Source organism: Pongo pygmaeus, chromosome 9, assembly GCF_028885625.2.
Source record: "Pongo pygmaeus isolate AG05252 chromosome 9, NHGRI_mPonPyg2-v2.0_pri, whole genome shotgun sequence".
NCBI classification, from domain to species: Eukaryota; Metazoa; Chordata; class Mammalia; order Primates; family Hominidae; genus Pongo; species Pongo pygmaeus.
In genome coordinates this window covers 48408817-48429836 of record NC_072382.2, presented here as the reverse complement: position 1 = coordinate 48429836, position 21020 = coordinate 48408817, and positions in this window count along the sequence as shown.

Sequence of the window (21020 nt, the reverse complement as noted above, 5' to 3'; positions counted from 1 at the left end):
TGAACAGAAGCATTCTCAGAAACTTCTTTGTGTTGAGTGCATTCAACTCACAGACTTGAACTTACCTGTAGAAAGAGCAGTTTTGAAACACTCTTTTGGTAAAATCTGCAAGTGGTTATTTGGAGCACTTCGAGGCCTGTGCTGGGATATGGAATATCTTCACCTAAAAACTACAGAGAAGCATTCTCAGAAAGTTCTTCACGATGCATTCATTCAACTCACAGAGTTGAACCTTCCTTTTGATAGAACAGTTTTGAAACACTCTTTTTGTAGAATCTGCAAGAGGATATTTGGAGCGTTTTGAGGCCTATGCTGGAAAAGGAAGTATCTTCACCTAAAAACTAGACAGAAGCATTCTCAGAAACTTCTGTGTGATGAGTTCATTCAACTCACAGACTTGAACGTTTCTTTTGATAGAACAGTTTGGAAACATTACGTTTGTAGAATCTGCAAGTGTTTATTCGGAGCACCTTGAGGCCTATGTTGGAAAAGGAAATGTCTTCACATAAAAACTAGAGAGAAGGATTCTCAGAAACTTCTTTGTGATGAGTTCATTCAACTCACGGAGTTGAACCTACCAATTGATAGAGAAGTTTGGAAACACTCTTTTTGTAGAATCTGCAAGTTTATATTTGGAGCCGTTTGAGGCCTATGCTGGAAAAGGAAATATCTTCACATAAAAACTGAACAGAAGCATTCTCAGAAACTTCTTTGTGTTGAGTGCATTCAACTCACAGACTTGAACTTACCTGTAGAAAGAGCAGTTTTGAAACAATCTTTTGGTAAAATCTGCAAGTGGTTATTTGGAGCACTTCGAGGCCTGTGCTGGGATATGGAATATCTTCACCTAAAAACTACAGAGAAACATTCTCAGAAAGTTCTTCACGATGCATTCATTCAACTCACAGAGTTGAACCTTCCTTTTGATAGAACAGTTTTGAAACACTCTTTTTGTAGAATCTGCAAGAGGATATTTGGAGCGTTTTGAGGCCTATGCTGGAAAAGGAAGTATCTTCACCTAAAAACTAGACAGAAGCATTCTCAGAAACTTCTGTGTGATGAGTTCATTCAACTCACAGACTTGAACGTTTCTTTTGATAGAACAGTTTGGAAACATTACGTTTGTAGAATCTGCAAGTGTTTATTCGGAGCACCTTGAGGCCTATGTTGGAAAAGGAAATGTCTTCACATAAAAACTAGAGAGAAGGATTCTCAGAAACTTCTTTGTGATGAGTTCATTCAACTCACGGAGTTGAACCTACCAATTGATAGAGAAGTTTGGAAACACTCTTTTTGTAGAATCTGCAAGTTTATATTTGGAGCCGTTTGAGGCCTATGCTGGAAAAGGAAATATCTTCACATAAAAACTGAACAGAAGCATTCTCAGAAACTTCTTTGTGTTGAGTGCATTCAACTCACAGACTTGAACTTACCTGTAGAAAGAGCAGTTTTGAAACACTCTTTTGGTAAAATCTGCAAGTGGTTATTTGGAGCACTTTGAGGCCTTTGTGGGATATGGAATATCTTCACCTAAAAACTACAGAGAAGCATTCTCAGAAAGTTCTTCACGATGCATTCATTCAACTCACAGAGTTGAACCTTCCTTTTGATAGAACAGTTTTGAAACACTCTTTTTGTAGAATCTACAAGAGGATGTTTGGAGCGTTTTGAGGCCTATGCTGGAAAAGGAAATATCTTCACCTAAAAACTAGACAGAAGCATCCTCAGAAACTTCTGTGTGATGAGTGCATTCAACTCACAGACTTGAATGTTTCTTTTGATAGAACAGTTTGGAAACATTACGTTTGTAGAATCTGCAAGTGTTTATTCGGAGCACCTTGAGGCCTATGTTGGAAAAGGAAATATCTTCACATAAAAACTAGAGAGAAGGATTCTCAGAAACTTCTTTGTGATGAGTTCATTCAACTCACAGAGTTGAACCTACCAATTGATAGAGAAGTTTGGAAACACTCTTTTTGTAGAATCTGCAAGTGGATATTTGGAGCCGTTTGAGGCCTATGCTGGAAAAGGAAATATCTTCACATAAAAACTGAACAGAAGCATTCTCAGAAACTTCTTTGTGTTGAGTGCATTCAACTCACAGACTTGAACTTACCTGTAGTAAGAGCAGTTTTGAAACACTCTTTTGGTAAAATCTGCAAGTGGTTATTTGGAGCACTTCGAGGCCTGTGCTGGGATGTGGAATATCTTCACCTAAAAACTACAGAGAAGCATTCTCAGAAAGTTCTTCACGATGCATTCATTCAACTCACAGAGTTGAACCTTCCTTTTGATAGAACAGTTTTGAAACACTCTTTTTGTAGAATCTGCAAGAGGATATTTGGAGCGTTTTGAGGCCTATGCTGGAAAAGGAAATATCTTCACCTAAAAACTAGACAGAAGCATCCTCAGAAACTTCTGTGTGATGAGTGCATTCAACTCACAGACTTGAACGCTTCTTTTGATAGAACAGTTTGGAAACATTGCGTTTGTAGAATCTGCAAGTGTTTATTCGGAGCACCTTGAGGCCTATGTTGGAAAAGGAAATATCTTCACATAAAAACTAGAGAGAAGGATTCTCAAAAACTTCTTTGTGATGAGTTCATTCAACTCACAGAGTTGAACCTACCAATTGATAGAGAAGTTTGGAAACACTCTTTTTGTAGAATCTGCAAGTGGATATTTGGAGCCGTTTGAGGCCTATGCTGGAAAAGGAAATATCTTCACATAAAAACTGAACAGAAGCATTCTCAGAAACTTCTTTGTGTTGAGTGCATTCAACTCACAGACTTGAACTTACCTGTAGAAAGAGCAGTTTTGAAACACTCTTTTGGTAAAATCTGCAAGTGGTTATTTGGAGCACTTCGAGGCCTGTGCTGGGATATGGAATATCTTCACCTAAAAACTACAGAGAAGCATTCTCAGAAAGTTCTTCACGATGCATTCATTCAACTCACAGAGTTGAACCTTCCTTTTGATAGAACAGTTTTGAAACACTCTTTTTGTAGAATCTGCAAGAGGATATTTGGCGCGTTTTGAGGCCTATGCTGGAAAAGGAAGTATCTTCACCTAAAAACTAGACAGAAGCATTCTCAGAAACTTCTGTGTGATGAGTTCATTCAACTCACAGACTTGAACGTTTCTTTTGATAGAACAGTTTGGAAACATTACGTTTGTAGAATCTGCAAGTGTTTATTCGGAGCACCTTGAGGCCTATGTTGGAAAAGGAAATGTCTTCACATAAAAACTAGAGAGAAGGATTCTCAGAAACTTCTTTGTGATGAGTTCATTCAACTCACGGAGTTGAACCTACCAATTGATAGAGAAGTTTGGAAACACTCTTTTTGTAGAATCTGCAAGTTTATATTTGGAGCCGTTTGAGGCCTATGCTGGAAAAGGAAATATCTTCACATAAAAACTGAACAGAAGCATTCTCAGAAACTTCTTTGTGTTGAGTGCATTCAACTCACAGACTTGAACTTACCTGTAGAAAGAGCAGTTTTGAAACACTCTTTTGGTAAAATCTGCAAGTGGTTATGTGGAGCACTTCGAGGCCTTTGCTGGGATATGGAATATCTTCACCTAAAAACTACAGAGAAGCATTCTCAGAAAGTTCTTCACGATGCATTCATTCAACTCACAGAGTTGAACCTTCCTTTTGATAGAACAGTTTTGAAACACTCTTTTTGTAGAATCTACAAGAGGATGTTTGGAGCGTTTTGAGGCCTATGCTGGAAAAGGAAATATCTTCACCTAAAAACTAGACAGAAGCATCCTCAGAAACTTCTGTGTGATGAGTGCATTCAACTCACAGACTTGAATGTTTCTTTTGATAGAACAGTTTGGAAACATTACGTTTGTAGAATCTGCAAGTGTTTATTCGGAGCAACTTGAGGCCTATGTTGGAAAAGGAAATATCTTCACATAAAAACTAGAGAGAAGGATTCTCAGAAACTTCTTTGTGATGAGTTCATTCAACTCACAGAGTTGAACCTACCAATTGATAGAGAAGTTTGGAAACACTCTTTTTGTAGAATCTGCAAGTGGATATTTGGAGCCGTTTGAGGCCTATGCTGGAAAAGGAAATATCTTCACATAAAAACTGAACAGAAGCATTCTCAGAAACTTCTTTGTGTTGAGTGCATTCAACTCACAGACTTGAACTTACCTGTAGTAAGAGCAGTTTTGAAACACTCTTTTGGTAAAATCTGCAAGTGGTTATTTGGAGCACTTCGAGGCCTGTGCTGGGATATGGAATATCTTCACCTAAAAACTACAGAGAAGCATTCTCAGAAAGTTCTTCACGATGCATTCATTCAACTCACAGAGTTGAACCTTCCTTTTGATAGAACAGTTTTGAAACACTCTTTTTGTAGAATCTGCAAGAGGATATTTGGAGCGTTTTGAGGCCTATGCTGGAAAAGGAAATATCTTCACCTAAAAACTAGACAGAAGCATCCTCAGAAACTTCTCTGTGATGAGTGCATTCAACTCACAGACTTGAACGTTTCTTTTGATAGAACAGTTAGGAAACATTACGTTTGTAGAATCTGCAAGTGTTTATTCGGAGCACCTTGAGGCCTATGTTGGAAAAGCAAATATCTTCACATAAAAACTAGAGAGAAGGATTCTCAGAAACTTCTTTGTGATGAGTTCATTCAACTCACAGAGTTGAACCTACAAATTGATAGAGAAGTTTGGAAACACTCTTTTTGTATAATCTGCAAGTGGATATTTAGAGCCGTTTGAGGCCTATGCTGGAAAAGGAAATATCTTCACATAAAAACTGAACAGAAGCATTCTCAGAAACTTCTTTGTGTTGAGTGCATTCAACTCACAGACTTGAACTTACCTGTAGTAAGAGCAGTTTTGAAACACTCTTTTGGTAAAATCTGCAAGTGGTTATTTGGAGCACTTCGAGGCCTGTGCTGGGATATGGAATATCTTCACCTAAAAACTACAGAGAAGCATTCTCAGAAAGTTCTTCACGATGCATTCATTCAACTCACAGAGTTGAACCTTCCTTTTGATAGAACAGTTTTGAAACACTCTTTTTGTAGAATCTGCAAGAGGATATTTGGAGCGTTTTGAGGCCTATGCAGGAAAAGGAAATATCTTCACCTAAAAACTAGAGAGAAGCATCCTCAGAAACTCCTGTGTGATGAGTGCATTCAACTCACAGACTTGAACGTTTCTTTTGATAGAACAGTTTGGAAACATTGCGTTTGTAGAATCTGCAAGTGTTTATTCGGAGCACCTTGAGGCCTATGTTTGAAAAGGAAATATCTTCACATAAAAACTAGAGAGAAGGATTCTCAGAAACTTCTTTGTGATGAGTTCATTCAACTCACAGAGTTGAACCTACCAATTGATAGAGAAGTTTGGAAACACTCTTTTTGTAGAATCTGCAAGTGGATATTTGGAGCCGTTTGAGGCCTATGCTGGAAAAGGAAATAACTTCACATAAAAACTGAACAGAAGCATTCTCAGAAACTTCTTTGTGTTGAGTGCATTCAACTCACAGACTTGAACTTACCTGTAGTAAGAGCAGTTTTGAAACACTCTTTTGGTAAATCTGCAAGTGGTTATTTGGAGCACTTCGAGGCCTGTGCTGGGATATGGAATATCTTCACCTAAAAACTACAGAGAAGCATTCTCAGAAAGTTCTTCACGATGCATTCATTCAACTCACAGAGTTGAACCTTCCTTTTGATAGAACAGTTTGGAAACACTGTTTTTGTAGAATCTGCAAGAGGATATTTGGAGCGTTTTGAGGCCTATGCTGGAAAAGGAAATATCTTCACCTAAAAACTAGACAGAAGCATCCTCAGAAACTCCTGTGTGATGAGTGCATTCAACTCACAGACTTGAACGTTTCTTTTGATAGAACAGTTTTGAAACATTGCGTTTGTAGAATCTGCAAGTGTTTATTCGGAGCACCTTGAGGCCTATGTTGGAAAAGCAAATATCTTCACATAAAAACTAGAGAGAAGGATTCTCAGAAACTTCTTTGTGATGAGTTCATTCAACTCACAGAGTTGAACCTACCAATTGATAGAGAAGTTTGGAAACACTCTTTTTGTAGAATCTGCAAGTGGATATTTGGAGCCGTTTGAGGCCTATGCTGGAAAAGGAAATATCTTCACATAAAAACTGAACAGAAGCATTCTCAGAAACTTCTTTGTGTTGAGTGCATTCAACTCACAGACTTGAACTTACCTGTAGAAAGAGCAGTTTTGAAACACTCTTTTGGTAAAATCTGCAAGTGGTTATTTGGAGCACTTCGAGGCCTGTGCTGGGATATGGAATATCTTCACCTAAAAACTACAGAGAAGCATTCTCAGAAAGTTCTTCACGATGCATTCATTCAACTCAGAGTTGAACCTTCCTTTTGATAGAACAGTTTTGAAACACTCTTTTTGTAGAATCTGCAACAGGATATTTGGAGCGTTTTGAGGCCTATGCTGGAAAAGGAAATATCTTCACCTAAAAACTAGACAGAAGCATCCTCAGAAACTTCTGTGTGATGAGTGCATTCAACTCACAGACTTGAACGTTTCTTTTGATAGAACAGTTTGGAAACATTACGTTTGTAGAATCTGCAAGTGTTTATTCGGAGCACCTTGAGGCCTATGTTGGAAAAGGAAATATCTACACATAAAAACTAGAGAGAAGGATTCTCAGAAACTTCTTTGTGATGAGTTCATTCAACTCACAGAGTTGAACCTACCAATTGATAGAGAAGTTTGGAAACACTCTTTTTGTAGAATCTGCAAGTGGATATTTGGAGCCGTTTGAGGCCTATGCTGGAAAAGGAAATATCTTCACATAAAAACTGAACAGAAGCATTCTCAGAAACTTCTTTGTGTTGAGTGCATTCAACTCACAGACTTGAACTTACCTGTAGAAAGAGCAGTTTTGAAACACTCTTTTGGTAAAATCTGCAAGTGGTTATTTGGAGCACTTCGAGGCCTGTGCTGGGATATGGAATATCTTCACCTAAAAACTACAGAGAAGCATTCTCAGAAAGTTCTTCACGATGCATTCATTCAACTCACAGAGTTGAACCTTCCTTTTGATAGAACAGTTTTGAAACTCTCTTTTTGTAGAATCTGCGAGAGGATATTTGGAGCGTTTTGAGGCCTATGCTGGAAAAGGAAATATCTTCACCTAAAAACTAGACAGAAGCATTCTCAGAAACTTCTGTGTGATGAGTGCATTCAACTCACAGACTTGAACGTTTCTTTTGATAGAACAGTGTGGAATCATTACGTTTGTAGAATCTGCAAGTGTTTATTCGGAGCACCTTGAGGCCTATGTTGGAAAAGGAAATATCTTCCCATAAAAACTACAGAGAAGGATTCTGAGAAACTTCTTTGTGATGAGTTCATTCAACTCACAGAGTTGAACCTACCAATTGATAGAGAAGTTTGGAAACACTCTTTTTGTAGAATCTGCAAGTGGATATTTGGAGCCGTTTGAGGCCTATGCTGGAAAAGGAAATATCTTCACATAAAAACTGAACAGAAGCATTCTCAGAAACTTCTTTGTGTTGAGTGCATTCAAATCACAGACTTGAACTTACCTGTAGAAAGAGCAGTTTTGAAACACTCTTTTGGTAAAATCTGCAAGTGGTTATTTGGAGCACTTCGAGGCCTGGGCTTGGATATGGAATATCTTCACCTAAAAACTACAGAGAAGAATTCTCAGAAAGTTCTTCACGATGCATTCATTCAACTCACAGAGTTGAACCTTCCTTTTGATAGAACAGTTTTGAAACACTCTTTTTGTAGAATCTGCAAGAGGATATTTCGAGCGTTTTGAGGCCTATGCTGGAAAAGGAAATATCTTCACCTAAAAACTAGACAGAAGCATTCTCAGAAACTTCTGTGTGATGAGTGCATTCAACTCACAGACTTCAACGTTTCTTTTGATAGAACAGTTTTGAAACATTACGTTTGTAGAATCTGCAAGTGTTTATTCGGAGCACCTTGAGGCCTATGTTGGAAAAGGAAATATCTTCACGTAAAAACTGGAGAGAAGGATTCTCAGAAACTTCTTTGTGATGAGTTCATTCAACTCACAGAGTTGAACCTACCAATTGATAGAGAAGTTTGGAAACACTCTTTTTGTAGAATCTGCAAGTGGATATTTGGAGCCGTTTGAGGCCTATGCTGGAAAAGGAAATATCTTCACATAAAAACTGAACAGAAGCATTCTCAGAAACTTCTTTGTGTTGAGTGCATTCAACTCACAGACTTGAACTTACCTGTAGAAAGAGCAGTTTTGAAACACTCTTTTGGTAAAATCTGCAAGTGGTTATTTGGAGCACTTCGAGGCCTGTGCTGGGATATGGAATATCTTCACCTAAAAACTACAGAGAAGCATTCTCAGAAAGTTCTTCACGACGCATTCATTCAACTCACAGAGTTGAACCTTCCTTTTGATAGAACAGTTTTGAAACACTCTTTTTGTAGAATCTGCAAGAGGATATTTGGAGCGTTTTGAGGCCTATGCTGGAAAAGGAAAATATCTTCACCTAAAAACTAGACAGAAGCATTCTCAGAAACTTCTGTGTGATGAGTGCATTCATCTCACAGACTTGAACGTTTCTTTTGATAGAACAGTTTCGAAACATTACGTTTGTAGAATCTGCAAGTGTTTATTCAGAGCACCTTGAGGCCTATGTTGGAAAAGGAAATATCTTCACATTAAAACTAGAGAGAAGGATTCTCAGAAACTTCTTTGTGATGAGTTCATTCAACTCACAGAGTTGAACCTACCAATTGATAGAGAAGTTTGGAAACACTCTTTTTGTAGAATCTGCAAGTGGATATTTGGAGCCGTTTGAGGCCTATGCTGGAAAAGGAAATATCTTCACATAAAAACTGAACAGAAGCATTCTCAGAAACTTCTTTGTGTTGAGTGCATTCAACTCACAGACTTGAACTTACCTGTAGTAAGAGCAGTTTTGAAACACTCTTTTGGTAAAATCTGCAAGTGGTTATTTGGAGCACTTCGAGGCCTGTGCTGGGATATGGAATATCTTCACCTAAAAACTACAGAGAAGCATTCTCAGAAAGTTCTTCACGACGCATTCATTCAACTCACAGAGTTGAACCTTCCTTTTGATAGAACAGTTTTGAAACACTCTTTTTGTAGAATCTGCAAGAGAATATTTGGAGAGTTTTGAGGCCTACGCTGGAAAAGGAAATATCTTCACCTAAAAACTAGACAGAAGCATTCTCAGAAACTTCTGTGTGATGAGTGCATTCAACTCACAGACTTGAACGTTTCTTTTGATAGAACAGTTTTGAAACATTACGTTTGTAGAATCTGCAAGTGTTTATTCGGAGCACCTTGAGGCCTATGTTGGAAAAGGAAATATCTTCACATAAAAACTAGAGAGAAGGATTCTCAGAAACTTCTTTGTGACGAGTTCATTCAACTCACAGAGTGGAACCTACCAATTGATAGAGAAGTTTGGAAACACTCTTTTTGTAGAATCTGCAAGTGGATATTTGGAGCCGTTTGAGGCCTATGCTGGAAAAGGAAATATCTTCACATAAAAACTGAACAGAAGCATTCTCAGAAACTTCTTTGTGTTGAGTGCATTCAACTCACAGACTTGAACTTACCTGTAGAAAGAGCAGTTTTGAAACACTCTTTTGGTAAAATCTGCAAGTGGTTATTTGGAGCACTTCGAGGCCTGTGCTGGGATATGGAATATCTTCACCTAAAAACTACAGAGAAGCATTCTCAGAAAGTTCTTCACGACGCATTCATTCATCTCACAGAGTTGAACCTTCCTTTTGATAGAACAGTTTTGAAACACTCTTTTTGTAGAATCTGCAAGAGGATATTTGGAGCGTTTTGAGGCCTATGCTTTAAAAGGAAAATATCTTCACCTAAAAACTAGACAGAAGCATTCTCAGAAACTTCTGTGTGATGAGTGCATTCAACTCACAGACTTGAACGTTTCTTTTGATAGAACAGTTTTGAAACATTACGTTTGTAGAATCTGCAAGTGTTTATTCGGAGCACCTTGAGGCCTATGTTGGAAAAGGAAATATCTTCACATAAAAACTAGAGAGAAGGATTCTCAGAAACTTCTTTTTGATGAGTTCATTCTACTCACAGAGTTGAACCTACCAGTTGATAGAGAAGTTTGGAAACACTCTTTTTGTAGAATCTGCAAGTGGATATTTGGAGCCGTTTGAGGCCTATGCTGGAAAAGGAAATATCTTCACATAAAAACTGAACAGAAGCATTCTCAGAAACTTCTTTGTGTTGAGTGCATTCAACTCACAGACTTGAACTTACCTGTAGAAAGAGCAGTTTTGAAACACTCTTTTGGTAAAATCTGCAAGTGGTTATTTGGAGCACTTCGAGGCCTGTGCTGGGATATGGAATATCTTCACCTAAAAACTACAGAGAAGCATTCTCAGAAAGTTCTTCATGATGCATTCATTCAACTCACAGAGTTGAACCTTCCTTTTGATAGAACAGTTTTGAAACACTCTTTTTGTAGAATCTGCAAGAGGATATTTGGAGCGGTTTGAGGCCTATGCTGGAAAAGGAAAATATCTTCACCTAAAAACTAGACAGAAGCATTCTCAGAAACTTCTGTGTGATGAGTGCATTCAACTCACAGACTTGAACGTTTCTTTTGATAGAACAGTTTTGAAACATTACGTTTGTAGAATCTGCAAGTGTTTATTCGGAGCACCTTGTGGCCTATGTTGGAAAAGGAAATATCTTCACATTAAAACTAGAGAGAAGGATTCTCAGAAACTTCTTTGTGATGAGTTCATTCAACTCACAGAGTTGAACCTACCAATTGATAGAGAAGTTTGGAAACACTCTTTTTGTAGAATCTGCAAGTGGATATTTGGAGCCGTTTGAGGCCTATGCTGGAAAAGGAAATATCTTCACATAAAAACTGAACAGAAGCATTCTCAGAAACTTCTTTGTGTTGAGTGCATTCAACTCACAGACTTGAACTTACCTGTAGTAAGAGCAGTTTTGAAACACTCTTTTGGTAAAATCTGCAAGTGGTTATTTGGAGCACTTCGAGGCCTGTGCTGGGATATGGAATATCTTCACCTAAAAACTACAGAGAAGCATTCTCAGAAAGTTCTTCACGACGCATTCATTCAACTCACAGAGTTGAACCTTCCTTTTGATAGAACTGTTTTGAAACACTCTTTTTGTAGAATCTGCAAGAGAATATTTGGAGAGTTTTGAGGCCTACGCTGGAAAAGGAAATATCTTCACCTAAAAACTAGACAGAAGCATTCTCAGAAACTTCTGTGTGATGAGTGCATTCAACTCACAGACTTGAACGTTTCTTTTGATAGAACAGTTTTGAAACATTACGTTTGTAGAATCTGCAAGTGTTTATTCGGAGCACCTTGAGGCCTATGTTGGAAAAGGAAATATCTTCACATAAAAACTAGAGAGAAGGATTCTCAGAAACTTCTTTGTGACGAGTTCATTCAACTCACAGAGTGGAACCTACCAATTGATAGAGAAGTTTGGAAACACTCTTTTTGTAGAATCTGCAAGTGGATATTTGGAGCCGTTTGAGGCCTATGCTGGAAAAGGAAATATCTTCACATAAAAACTGAACAGAAGCATTCTCAGAAACTTCTTTGTGTTGAGTGCATTCAACTCACAGACTTGAACTTACCTGTAGAAAGAGCAGTTTTGAAACACTCTTTTGGTAAAATCTGCAAGTGGTTATTTGGAGCACTTCGAGGCCTGTGCTGGGATATGGAATATCTTCACCTAAAAACTACAGAGAAGCATTCTCAGAAAGTTCTTCACGACGCATTCATTCAACTCACAGAGTTGAACCTTCCTTTTGATAGAACAGTTTTGAAACACTCTTTTTGTAGAATCTGCAAGAGGATATTTGGAGCGTTTTGAGGCCTATGCTTTAAAAGGAAAATATCTTCACCTAAAAACTAGACAGAAGCATTCTCAGAAACTTCTGTGTGATGAGTGCATTCAACTCACAGACTTGAACGTTTCTTTTGATAGAACAGTTTTGAAACATTACGTTTGTAGAATCTGCAAGTGTTTATTCGGAGCACCTTGAGGCCTATGTTGGAAAAGGAAATATCTTCACATAAAAACTAGAGAGAAGGATTCTCAGAAACTTCTTTGTGATGAGTTCATTCTACTCACAGAGTTGAACCTACCAGTTGATAGAGAAGTTTGGAAACACTCTTTTTGTAGAATCTGCAAGTGGATATTTGGAGCCGTTTGAGGCCTATGCTGGAAAAGGAAATATCTTCACATAAAAACTGAACAGAAGCATTCTCAGAAACTTCTTTGTGTTGAGTGCATTCAACTCACAGACTTGAACTTACCTGTAGAAAGAGCAGTTTTGAAACACTCTTTTGGTAAAATCTGCAAGTGGTTATTTGGAGCACTTCGAGGCCTGTGCTGGGATATGGAATATCCTCACCTAAAAACTACAGAGAAGCATTTTCAGAAAGTTCTTCACGATGCATTCATTCAACTCACAGAGTTGAACCTTCCTTTTGATAGAACAGTTTTGAAACACTCTTTTTGTAGAATCTGCAAGAGGATATTTGGAGAGTTTTGAGGCCTGTGCTGGAAAAGGAAAATATCTTCACCTAAAAACTAGACAGAAGCATTCTCAGAAACTTCTGTGTGATGAGTGCATTCAACTCACAGACTTGAACGTTTCTTTTGATAGAACAGTTTTGAAACATTACGTTTGTAGAATCTGCAAGTGTTTATTCGGAGCACCTTGAGGCCTATGTTGGAAAAGGAAATATCTTCACATAAAAACTAGAGAGAAGGATTCTCAGAAACTTCTTTGTGATGAGTTCATTCAACTCACAGAGTTGAACCTACCAATTGATAGAGAAGTTTGGAAACACTCTTTTTGTAGAATCTGCAAGTGGATATTTGGAGCCGTTTGAGGCCTATGCTGGAAAAGGAAATATCTTCACATAAAAACTGAACAGAAGCATTCTCAGAAACTTCTTTGTGTTGAGTGCATTCAACTCACAGACTTGAACTTACCTGTAGAAAGAGCAGTTTTGAAACACTCTTTTGGTAAAATCTGCAAGTGGTTATTTGGAGCACTTCGAGGCCTGTGCTGGGATATGGAATATCTTCACCTAAAAACTACAGAGAAGCATTCTCAGAAAGTTCTTCACGATGCATTCATTCAACTCACAGAGTTGAACCTTCCTTTTGATAGAACAGTTTTGAAACACTCTTTTTGTAGAATCTGCAAGAGGATATTTGGAGCGTTTTGAGGCCTATGCTGGAAAAGGAAATATCTTCACCTAAAAACTAGACAGAAGCATCCTCAGAAACTTCTGTGTGATGAGTGCATTCAACTCACAGACTTGAACGTTTCTTTTGATAGAACAGTTTGGAAACATTACGTTTGTAGAATCTGCAAGTGTTTATTCGGAGCACCTTGAGGCCTATGTTGGAAAAGGAAATATCTTCACATAAAAACGAGAGAGAAGGATTCTCAGAAACTTCTTTGTGATGAGTTCATTCAACTCACAGAGTTGAACCTACCAATTGATAGAGAAGTTTGGAAACACTCTTTTTGTAGAATCTGCAAGTGGATATTTGGAGCCGTTTGAGGCCTATGCTGGAAAAGGAAATATCTTCACATAAAAACTGAACAGAAGCATTCTCAGAAACTTCTTTGTGTTGAGTGCATTCAACTCACAGACTTGAACTTACCTGTAGAAAGAGCAGTTTTGAAACACTCTTTTGGTAAAATCTGCAAGTGGTTATTTGGAGCACTTCGAGGCCTGTGCTGGGATATGGAATATCTTCACCTAAAAACTACAGAGAAGCATTCTCAGAAAGTTCTTCACGACGCATTCATTCAACTCACAGAGTTGAACCTTCGTTTTGATAGAACAGTTTTGAAACACTCTTTTTGTAGAATCTGCAAGAGGATATTTGGAGCGTTTTGAGGCCTATGCTGGAGAAGGAAAATACCTTCACCTAAAAACTAGACAGAAGCATTCTGAGAAACTTCTGTGTGATGAGTGCATTCAACTCACAGACTTGAACGTTTCTTTTGATAGAACAGTTTTGAAACATTACGTTTGTAGAATCTGCAAGTGTTTATTCGGAGCACCTTGAGGCCTATGTTGGAAAAGGAAATATCTTCACATAAAAACTAGAGAGAAGGATTCTCAGAAACTTCTTTGTGATGAGTTCATTCAACTCACAGAGTTGAACCTACCAGTTGATAGAGAAGTTTGGAAACACTCTTTTTGTAGAATCTGCAAGTGGATATTTGGAGCCGTTTGAGGCCTATGCTGGAAAAGGAAATATCTTCACATAAAAACTGAACAGAAGCATTCTCAGAAACTTCTTTGTGTTGAGTGCATTCAACTCACAGACTTGAACATACCTGTAGAAAGAGCAGTTTTGAAACACTCTTTTGGTAAAATCTGCAAGTGGTTATTTGGAGCACTTCGACGCCTGTGCTGGGATATGGAATATCTTCACCTAAAAACTACAGAGAAGCATTTTCAGAAAGCTCTTCACGATGCATTCATTCAACTCACAGAGTTGAACCTTCCTTTTGATAGAACAGTTTTGAAACACTCTTTTTGTAGAATCTGCAAGAGGATATTTGGAGCGTTTTGAGGCCTATGCTGGAAAAGGAAAATATCTTCATCTAAAAACTAGACAGAAGCATTCTCAGAAACTTCTGTGTGATGAGTGCATTCAACTCACGGACTTGAACGTTTCTTTTGATAGAACAGTTTTGAAACATTACGTTTGTAGAATCTGCAAGTGTTTATTCGGAGCACCTTGAGGCCTATGTTGGAAAAGCAAATATCTTCACATAAAAACTAGAGAGAAGGATTCTCAGAAACTTCTTTGTGATGAGTTCATTCAACTCACAGAGCTGAACCTACCAATTGATAGAGAAGTTTGGAAACACTCTTTTTGTAGAATCTGCAAGTGGATATTTGGAGCCGTTTGAGGCCTATGCTGGAAAAGGAAATATCTTCACATAAAAACTGAACAGAAGCATTCTCAGAAACTTCTTTGTGTTGAGTGCATTCAACTCACAGACTTGAACTTACCTGTAGAAAGAGCAGTTTTGAAACACTCTTTTGGTAAAATCTGCAAGTGGTTATTTGGAGCACTTCGAGGCCTGTGCTGGGATATGGAATACCTTCACCTAAAAACTACAGAGAAGCATTCTCAGAAAGTTCTTCACGATGCATTCATTCAACTCACAGAGTTGAACCTTCCTTTTGATAGAACAGTTTTGAAACACTCTTTTTGTAGAATCTGCAAGAGGATATTTGGAGCGTTTTGAGGACTACGCTGGAAAAGGAAATATCTTCACCTAAAAACTAGACAGAAGCATTCTCAGAAACTTCTGTGTGATGAGTGCATTCACCTCACAGACTTGAACGTTTCTTTTGATAGAACAGTTTTGAAACATTACGTTTGTAGAATCTGCAAGTGTTTATTCGGAGCACCTTGAGGCCTATGTTGGAAAAGGAAATATCTTCACATAAAAACTAGAGAGAAGGATTCTCAGAAACTTCTTTGTGACGAGTTCATTCAACTCACAGAGTGGAACCTACCAATTGATAGAGAAGTTTGGAAACACTCTTTTTGTAGAATCTGCAAGTGGATATTTGGAGCCGTTTGAGGCCTATGCTGGAAAAGGAAATATCTTCACATAAAAACTGAACAGAAGCATTCTCAGAAACTTCTTTGTGTTGAGTGCATTCAACTCACAGACTTGAACTTACCTGTAGAAAGAGCAGTTTTGAAACACTCTTTTGGTAAAATCTGCAAGTGGTTATTTGGAGCACTTCGAGGCCTGTGCTGGGATATGGAATATCTTCACCTAAAAACTACAGAGAAGCATTCTCAGAAAGTTCTTCACGACGCATTCATTCAACTCACAGAGTTGAACCTTCCTTTTGATAGAACAGTTTTGAAACACTCCTTTTGTAGAATCTGCAAGAGGATATTTGGAGCGTTTTGAGGCCTATGCTGGAAAAGGAAAATATCTTCACCTAAAAACTAGACAGAAGCATTCTCAGAAACTTCTGTGTGATGAGTGCATTAAACTCACAGACTTGAACGTTTCTTTTGATAGAACAGTTTTGAAACATTACGTTTGTAGAATCTGCAAGTGTTTATTCGGAGCACCTTGAGGCCTATGTTGGAAAAGGAAATATCTTCACATAAAAACTACAGAGAAGGATTCTCAGAAACTTCTTTGTGATGAGTTCATTCAACTCACAGAGTTGAACCTACCAATTGATAGAGAAGTTTGGAAACACTCTTTTTGTAGAATCTGCAAGTGGATATTTGGAGCCGTTTGAGGCCTATGCTGGAAAAGGAAATATCTTCACATAAAAACTGAACAGAAGCATTCTCAGAAACTTCTTTGTGTTGAGTGCATTCAACTCACAGACTTGAACTTACCTGTAGAAAGAGCAGTTTTGAAACACTCTTTTGGTAAAATCTGCAGGTGGTTATTTGGAGCACTTTGAGGCCTGTGCTGGGATATGGAATATCTTCACCTAAAAACTACAGAGAAGAATTCTCAGAAAGTTCTTCACGATGCATTCATTCAACTCACAGAGTTGAACCTTCCTTTTGATAGAACAGTTTTGAAACACTCTTTTTGTAGAATCTGCAAGAGGATATTTGGATCGATTTGAGGCCTATGCTGGAAAAGGAAATATCTTCACCTAAAAACTAGACAGAAGCATTCTCAGAAACTTCTGTGTGATGAGTGCATTCAACTCACAGACTTGAACGTTTCTTTTGATAGAACAGTTTTGAAACATTACGTTTGTAGAATCTGCAAGTGTTTATTCGGAGCACCTTGAGGCCTATGTTGGAAAAGGAAATATCTTCACTTAAAAACTAGAGAGAAGGATTCTCAGAAACTTCTTTGTGATGAGTTCATTCAACTCACAGAGTTGAACCTACCAATTGATAGAGAAGTTTGGAAACACTCTTTTTGTAGAATCTGCAAGTGGATATTTGGAGCCGTTTGAGGCCTATGCTGGAAAAGGAAATATCTTCACATAAAAACTGAACAGAAGCATTCTCAGAAACTTCTTTGTGTTGAGTGCATTCAACTCACAGACTTGAACTTACCTGTAGTAAGAGCAGTTTTGAAACACTCTTTTGGTAAAATCTGCAAGTGGTTATTTGGAGCACTTCGAGGCCTGTGCTGGGATATGGAATATCTTCACCTAAAAACTACAGAGAAGCATTCTCAGAAAGTTCTTCACGACGCATTCATTCAACTCACAGAGTTGAACCTTCCTTTTGATAGAACAGTTTTGAAACACTCTTTTTGTAGAATCTGCAAGAGAATATTTGGAGAGTTTTGAGGCCTACGCTGGAAAAGGAAATATCTTCACCTAAAAACTAGACAGAAGCATTCTCAGAAACTTCTGTGTGATGAGTGCATTCAACTCACAGACTTGAACGTTTGTTTTGATAGAACAGTTTTGAAACATTACGTTTGTAGAATCTGCAAGTGTTTATTCGGAGCACCTTGAGGCCTATGTTGGAAAAGGAAATATCTTCACATAAAAACTAGAGAGAAGGATTCTCAGAAACTTCTTTGTGACGAGTTCATTCAACTCACAGAGTGGAACCTACCAATTGATAGAGAAGTTTGGAAACACTCTTTTTGTAGAATCTGCAAGTGGATATTTGGAGCCGTTTGAGGCCTATGCTGGAAAAGGAAATATCTTCACATAAAAACTGAACAGAAGCATTCTCAGAAACTTCTTTGTGTTGAGTGCATTCAACTCACAGACTTGAACTTACCTGTAGAAAGAGCAGTTTTGAAACACTCTTTTGGTAAAATCTGCAAGTGGTTATTTGGAGCACTTTGAGGCCTGTGCTGGGATATGGAATATCTTCACCTAAAAACTACAGAGAAGAATTCTCAGAAAGTTCTTCACGATGCATTCATTCAACTCACAGAGTTGAACCTTCCTTTTGATAGAACAGTTTTGAAACACTCTTTTTGTAGAATCTGCAAGAGGATATTTGGAGCGTTTTGAGGCCTATGCTGGAAAAGGAAATATCTTCACCTAAAAACTAGACAGAAGCATTCTCAGAAACTTCTGTGTGATGAGTGCATTCAACTCACAGACTTGAACGTTTCTTTTGATAGAACAGTTTTGAAACATTACGTTTGTAGAATCTGCAAGTGTTTATTCGGAGCACCTTGAGGCCTATGTTGGAAAAGGAAATATCTTCACTTAAAAACTAGAGAGAAGGATTCTCAGAAACTTCTTTGTGATGAGTTCATTCAACTCACAGAGTTGAACCTACCAATTGATAGAGAAGTTTGGAAACACTCTTTTTGTAGAATCTGCAAGTGGATATTTGGAGCCGTTTGAGGCCTATGCTGGAAAAGGAAATATCTTCACATAAAAACTGAACAGAAGCATTCTCAGAAACTTCTTTGTGTTGAGTGCATTCAACTCACAGACTTGAACTTACCTGTAGTAAGAGCAGTTTTGAAACACTGTTTTGGTAAAATCTGCAAGTGGTTATTTGGAGCACTTCGAGGCCTGTGCTGGGATATGGAATATCTTCACCTAAAAACTACAGAGAAGCATTCTCAGAAAGTTCTTCACGACGCATTCATTCAACTCACAGAGTTGAACCTTCCTTTTGATAGAACAGTTTTGAAACACTCTTTTTGTAGAATCTGCAAGAGAATATTTGGAGAGTTTTGAGGCCTACGCTGGAAAAGGAAATATCTTCACCTAAAAACTAGACAGAAGCATTCTCAGAAACTTCTGTGTGATGAGTGCATTCAACTCACAGACTTGAACGTTTGTTTTGATAGAACAGTTTTGAAACATTACGTTTGTAGAATCTGCAAGTGTTTATTCGGAGCACCTTGAGGCCTATGTTGGAAAAGGAAATATCTTCACATAAAAACTAGAGAGAAGGATTCTCAGAAACTTCTTTGTGACGAGTTCATTCAACTCACAGAGTGGAACCTACCAATTGATAGAGAAGTTTGGAAACACTCTTTTTGTAGAATCTGCAAGTGGATATTTGGAGCCGTTTGAGGCCTATGCTGGAAAAGGAAATATCTTCACATAAAAACTGAACAGAAGCATTCTCAGAAACTTCTTTGTGTTGAGTGCATTCAACTCACAGACTTGAACTTACCTGTAGAAAGAGCAGTTTTGAAACACTCTTTTGGTAAAATCTGCAAGTGGTTATTTGGAGCACTTCGAGGCCTGTGCTGGGATATGGAATATCTTCACCTAAAAACTACAGAGAAGCATTCTCAGAAAGTTCTTCATGACGCATTCATTCAACTCACAGAGTTGAACCTTCCTTTTGATAGAACAGTTTTGAAACACTCTTTTTGTAGAATCTGCAAGAGGATATTTGGAGCGTTTTGAGGCCTATGCTGGAGAAGGAAAATATCTTCACCTAAAAACTAGACAGAAGCATTCTCAGAAACTTCTGTGTGATGAGTGCATTCAACTCACAGACTTGAACGTTTGTTTTGATAGAACAGTTTTGAAACATTACGTTTGTAGAATCTGCAAGTGTTTATTCGGAGCACCTTGAGGCCTATGTTGGAAAAGGAAATATCTTCACATAAAAACTAGAGAGAAGGATTCTCAGAAACTTCTTTGTGATGAGTTCATTCAACTCACAGAGTTGAACCTACCAATTGATAGAGAAGTTTGGAAACACTCTTTTTGTAGAATCTGCAAGTGGATATTTGGAGCCGTTTGAGGCCTATGCTGGAAAAGGAAATATCTTCACATAAAAACTGAACAGAAGCATTCTCAGAAACTTCTTTGTGTTGAGTGCATTCAACTCACAGACTTGAACTTACCTGTAGTAAGAGCAGTTTTGAAACACTGTTTTGGTAAAATCTGCAAGTGGTTATTTGGAGCACTTCGAGGCCTGTGCTGGGATATGGAATATCTTCACCTAAAAACTACAGAGAAGCATTCTCAGAAAGTTCTTCACGACGCATTCATTCAACTCACAGAGTTGAACCTTCCTTTTGATAGAACAGTTTTGAAACACTCTTTTTGTAGAATCTGCAAGAGAATATTTGGAGAGTTTTGAGGCCTACGCTGGAAAAGGAAATATCTTCACCTAAAAACTAGACAGAAGCATTCTCAGAAACTTCTGTGTGATGAGTGCATTCAACTCACAGACTTGAACGTTTGTTTTGATAGAACAGTTTTGAAACATTACGTTTGTAGAATCTGCAAGTGTTTATTCGGAGCACCTTGAGGCCTATGTTGGAAAAGGAAATATCTTCACATAAAAACTAGAGAGAAGGATTCTCAGAAACTTCTTTGTGACGAGTTCATTCAACTCACAGAGTGGAACCTACCAATTGATAGAGAAGTTTGGAAACACTCTTTTTGTAGAATCTGCAAGTGGATATTTGGAGCCGTTTGAGGCCTATGCTGGAAAAGGAAATATCTTCACATAAAAACTGAACAGAAGCATTCTCAGAAACTTCTTTGTGTTGAGTGCATTCAACTCACAGACTTGAACTTACCTGTAGAAAGAGCAGTTTTGAAACACTCTTTTGGTAAAATCTGCAAGTGGTTATTTGGAGCACTTCGAGGCCTGTGCTGGGATATGGAATATCTTCACCTAAAAACTACAGAGAAGCATTCTCAGAAAGTTCTTCATGACGCATTCATTCAACTCACAGAGTTGAACCTTCCTTTTGATAGAACAGTTTTGAAACACTCTTTTTGTAGAATCTGCAAGAGGATATTTGGAGCGTTTTGAGGCCTATGCTGGAGAAGGAAAATATCTTCACCTAAAAACTAGACAGAAGCATTCTCAGAAACTTCTGTGTGATGAGTGCATTCAACTCACAGACTTGAACGTTTGTTTTGATAGAACAGTTTTGAAACATTACGTTTGTAGAATCTGCAAGTGTTTATTCGGAGCACCTTGAGGCCTATGTTGGAAAAGGA